Raw genomic sequence first — 5,409 nt, forward strand, 5'->3', positions numbered from 1 at the left:
ACCCTTTTGAACCATAAAATGTCTCTTCTCCCAACTAAGAATAAGATTTGCTTCCCTACAACGCTGAAGCACTAAGGAAAGATTTTGAAGACAGTTTTCGAATGTGGACCCGAAAATAGAGAAGTCATCTATAAAGACCTTAAGAAACTTCTCAACCATGTCCGAAAAGATAGATATCATACACCTCTAGAATGTTGCTGGAGCATTACATAATCCAAAAGGCATCCATCTATATGCAAACATACCGAATTGACAAGTGAAGGTAGTTTTCTCTTAATCCTTAGGATCAATGGCCACCTAATTATAGCCGGAATAACCATCGAAAAAGCAATAATAGCTCTAGCCAGCCAATCGCTCTAGAATCTGATCAATGAATGGAAGTGAAAAATGATCTTTTCTAGTAGAGGAGTTAAGTTTCCGGTAATCAATACACACACACCATCCTGTGGTGGTGCGCTGTGGAACTAATTCACCCTCGAAATTTTTAACTACTGTAATATCTGTTTTTTTAGGTATTGCTTGAGTAGGACTCACCCATTTGCTATCTGATATGGGATAAATTATTCCTGCATCTAGCAACTTCATAACTTCCTTCAATACGACCTCCTTCATATTAGGATTTAATCTTCATTGGAGTTCCTGAGATGTTCGAGAATCCTCCTCCAAATGAATCTGATGCATGCAAATTGTGGGACTACTTCTTGTCAAATCAGCCACACTCCACCCAATAGCCTCTTTATTTTGCTCAAAAACTTTTAAGAGACCACTTTCTTGGGAACTTGTAAGATTGGAAGCAATGATCACCGCCGGGGGGGGGGGGGGGGGGGTGTCATTTAAACCTAAGAAAACATACTTGAGCTTTTCCGGTAGTGGCTTAAGCTCAAGTTTAGGTGGAGACTCTAAAGAAGGAATAGGCGGAGTGTTAAAAAGTGGTGGAAGTGGCTCTAACCTAGATTTCCATGGAGGAAAATATGTGATAGGAGTGGAACCTAGCAAAGAATTCACTTCGGCTATTAAAGAATCAATATCAAAATCTTCATAATTGAAGTGATTCAGACACGCTTCTAAAGGATCCTTGGATAAAATAGTTGGGAGTGATTCCAACTCATCAATAACATCAAGGAAGAAGCATTCACTATCATCGTGGGGAAGATGAATAGCATTGAAGATGTTTAGCTTGACTTTCATGTTTCCAAAAGATAAATCCATGGCTCCAGTCCTACAGTTAATGCAAGCATTTGCTGTGGCTAGAAAAGGTTACCCAAGAATAACTGGAATATACTTTTTTGGAATCGTGGACCGGTTTTGTATGAGTACATCTTTAACAATACCTTGTGGTTGTCTGACAGAACGGTCAGCAAGTTGTAGAACAACCGACGTAGGTTTTAACTCTCTCAAACCTAACTTCTCATACACCGAGTAAGGAATAAGATTAACATTTGTTTCCAATGGTGTAAGAAATTGTTGGAGCTCTAGGATCTTTAACCTTTAGAGGAGTGTTGTACTTAAGAATAACACTTACATGCTCGATGAGACAAACTTTCTTAGGAACTTAGCTTTTGGATTTTCTCTTTAGAGTGCACAAGTCCTTTAGAAATTTGGAATAGGCTGGAATTTGCTTTATAACATCAAGCAGAGGAAGATTGATTATAACCTGTTTAAAGACCTCCATCATATCTTGAATTTTCTCCCCTTGTTTACTAAAGTGGGAGGGTTCCTTGAAACGTTCAGGATAAGGCGTTTTTGGCTCATAAGCTGTCTCAGGGTTAGGAGCAGATGAAGAAGTGACTCCATCTTCAACTCCTTTTGTGGATTGTGGAATAACACTTGAGGAAACATTTTTGGGATATGGATTTTGAATGATAGGAATAATGGTAATCCTAAGCCTTTCTTTTTCCTCCTGTCCTTTCTCAACTTGGTTATCAATCACTCTACCACTCTTCAATGTAGTGATAGCTTGAACCTGCTCATGATGAATACCTGAAGAATTAGTTCCATCAATCATGTAAGTCTGTCTTTTTGGGTTGGCTATTGGCTGACTAGGCAGCTTTCCATCATCTCTTCGAGATAGAGTACTCGCTATTTGCCCAACTTGTGCCTCTAGCTTTGCTATGGCTTGAGAATGAGAATTAAGAAGTTGGGTGTTGGCTTTAATTTCACCAAGAGCATTGAGTACTTGTTCCTCAAAAGCAGAATTTCTAGGAGGACGTGGAAGATTAGGAGCTTGAGTAGATTGATTTCTAAATTGGGGTAGACGGTAAACACCAGATTGGTTGAAAGAATTATTTTGTGGCATAGGATTGGATGAATTTTGATACTGCCTCTGAGATTGGGAAATAGTATTCGCTTAATTGGATTACGCTATAACAGATTGGAATGATCTCTCCAGCCAGGATTATATGTAGAAGAATAAGGATTATAAGCTGGCCTAGAGAATGCAACATTCACTTACTCTTATGGGATCTCAGATGATTATCCCAGCATAGGGTAAGCGTCAGCAAAATGGTTAGACTTAACAGAGATGGAACAAACTTCCTTTGGTAATGCAGTTTGCAAATTAGCAACAGGAGCAAAGCCAGATGATAGGATTTGATCGAACCTACAGTTCACAAGCGGCTAACTCACTAGATTTATCTACCTCATAAAGTTTTTCAACCTTATGCATTCCAGGTGAAGACCTAGACCTAGAGGAAGAAGCATGTTGTACTGAGTTTTCACTTAGGGCCTCAAACAGTTCCCAAGCATCAGTCGGACTCTTACGCAGAAAAGCTCCATTGCTGGAAGCATCAACCATGTTTCTATACGACTCTATAAAACTATCATAGAAGATCTATATTAGGTGCCATTGAGCAATATCATGGTGTGGACACTTTCTTAGAAGATCATTATATCTCTCCCACGCATCATGGAGCTGTTCTCCTGGGATTTGGGAAAATGCCATGATTTCTCTTCTCATTTATGTGGTTTTACCCACAGTGTAATACTTCTTCAAGAACTCCTGTTGCAACATGTCCCATGAAGATATGGAATTTGTTGGAAGGGACTGCAACCAAGTTCTTGCTTTATCTTTGAGAGAGAACTGGAAAAGACGCATTCTGAATGAATCATTGGATATAGTAGTCAACTTGGTAGTTAAACACAATTCCAAAAACACATCCAAGCGCTTATATGGATCATCTGTTGCATACCCATAGAAGGTAGGAAGCATTTGGATCATAGCAGGCTTGATCTCAAAATGGGTTGCATCAGCATCCGTAAAAACAAAGCACGAAGGGGAAGTATATGTGGTAGGAATGAAATGATCCCTCAATTATGGTTATTGTGAAGGAACAGGTGGAACCCGTTCTCTATTACCATTACCATTACTACCCGGTGCATTATGTTGCTCAGCCATGTTATCAGAGGAACTATCAATATTATTCAAATGTTTTTTAAGCTTTCTTAATTGACTTAAAGTTCTTTATATTTCAGGATCATGCACTAAAGGTTTTGACTTAGTTTGACGAGTTAACAAGCACTTGTTCCACTAATCCTAACAGTAACAAAAAGAAAATATTCCAAGTAATAGAAAAATAATAAGAACTCACAAAAGGTTTAATAAACCGAAGCTTTTCTCCCTTAAGCGTCTTTGTCCTCATCGCTAATTTGTACCTGAAAAGAAAAAGAAGTAAGATGAGATATCAGAAAGTCCAAAGACCGATAAACCAAAATAACTAATTAAAAACTAAACAAAAACAATCTCCCTGGCAACGGTGCCAAAAATTGATGTGTCTCTCGCAATCGTACGATATCGTGTAGGATATAGCTCTATGCAAAGAGGATGTTGAACCCACAGAGAGATATAATTTGTATTTAGCCTTTAAATTAGGTTTATGGTTTACAGAAACTTGGTTATAGAGTTTGTTGGTTGTTACGATTTAACAAACTTGAATTAAACAAAATATTAAATTAAAGCAAATTAAACTAAATTGAATGATCAGAGAGGGAAGATCTTAGGGCTTTGACCTCACAACAATCGTTATACTATAGTCAATTGAATCAACTTTGGGATTTTAACCAATTCTGTTTTCAAATGAACTGAACTCAATAACATTCGTTCAGTTCAGAGTTTAAAGAAAGACGTTTTACAAATTTAGAAAACTATAACCTATCTGCGGTTAGCGTGGACTATTCACCTACCTATTCTCCCTACTTTAAGTATTGTGTGAATGAACCACCTTTCCTAAGCATAGATTATGAAAACATTCGTTTGTAAAATTCATTGAAACACCATTATATGACCTCTATCTTTGTGTCCGGTAGGGCTCCGCCAGATACCGTACAACAAGGTAGGTTAAGAATAGAATATAAATTATTATATCTAAGATAAGGTTATAACAATTTATATTCTACTAAACCATGAAAAACCACTTGAGTTGTCTCAAGTGCTCATAGTCATATAATCAAGAAAACATAATATATTGAAATAAACCCAAAGTCAAAACAATTAAACCATAATATAATGTTGGGTTACATCAGTGCCCTAAGAAAGGGATTAGCTACTTATGACAAGGTTGGATAACATCTGTGTTGAGTTCATCTCCATCGTCATAGACGGTACCTCTCTTCTCAGGATTTGCACTTTCAAGGTTGTAGAAACCCTAAAAGCCACCACACCTTCAGCCTTCTGAATAATACGTAAAAGAGATTAGAATTTTGGACCTCTTCTATCAAGGCTTACGCTTTCTTTTATAGAAGAAAATATGTATTTGGTGGGCTTTTAGGTCTTCTAGCCCAATTGGAATGAGATACGGTAATAAAAAGAGGAATCCCGCAGCTTTTAGTCTGATATGTCATACATTGTTCGAGCTTCAGGAATGGATGCTCGAGCTTTAGGACTCACGCTCAAGCTTCAGGAACCAATGCTCGAGCAATACTGGATGGATGCTTGAGCTTCAGTGAATGGTGCTCGATCATCATATTGACACTTAGCCAATTTTCTTCAATTATTTTCCGAAGTGTCTTTTTTTTTTAACATTGCTCGATCCAAGCTTCTTGGGCTCGATCACTAGGTACCATGTTTGAGCATCTGGGGCTCAATGCTCGAGCATCAAGAGATGATGCTCGATCCTCTGTTGATAGTGCTCGATCATGGAAGTGATGCACAAGTTCTAAAAGCATAGCCTTCAATTCAAAATCAACTTATTAATTTCCGACGCCTCATGCTCGAGCTTCAGGGTCAAGGCTCGAGCACTTTTGGTTAAGGCTCGAGCACCCTTACAATAAGGCTCGAGTATCTTTGCAGTAAGGCTCGAGCATCAAGGTACTGATGCTCGAGCATTTAGCCTTGTTGACTTTTCTTCTTTTCTTTGTTAAAATGCGCGAGCCTCAACACTTTGGCTCGAGCTCTAAGGCTTTAATTTCTTCAAA

The 5,409-nt window shown here is 38.2% G+C and overlaps 1 non-coding gene across 1 annotated transcript; it reads left to right on the forward strand.

Moving 5' to 3' along the window:
* Positions 1 to 2,852: 2,852 nt before the first annotated feature.
* Positions 2,853 to 2,958, forward strand: LOC132297991 (small nucleolar RNA R71). The gene has a single exon (XR_009479477.1). It is a non-coding gene; the product is annotated as a small nucleolar RNA R71 (small nucleolar RNA).
* The last annotated feature ends 2,451 nt before the right edge of the window (positions 2,959 to 5,409 follow it).

The sequence above is a fragment of the Cornus florida genome, unplaced genomic scaffold (genome assembly GCF_030987335.1).
Source record: "Cornus florida cultivar Cherokee Brave unplaced genomic scaffold, ASM3098733v1 CherokeeBrave_3.0.0_Hap2_Chr02, whole genome shotgun sequence".
NCBI lineage: Eukaryota > Viridiplantae > Streptophyta > Magnoliopsida > Cornales > Cornaceae > Cornus > Cornus florida.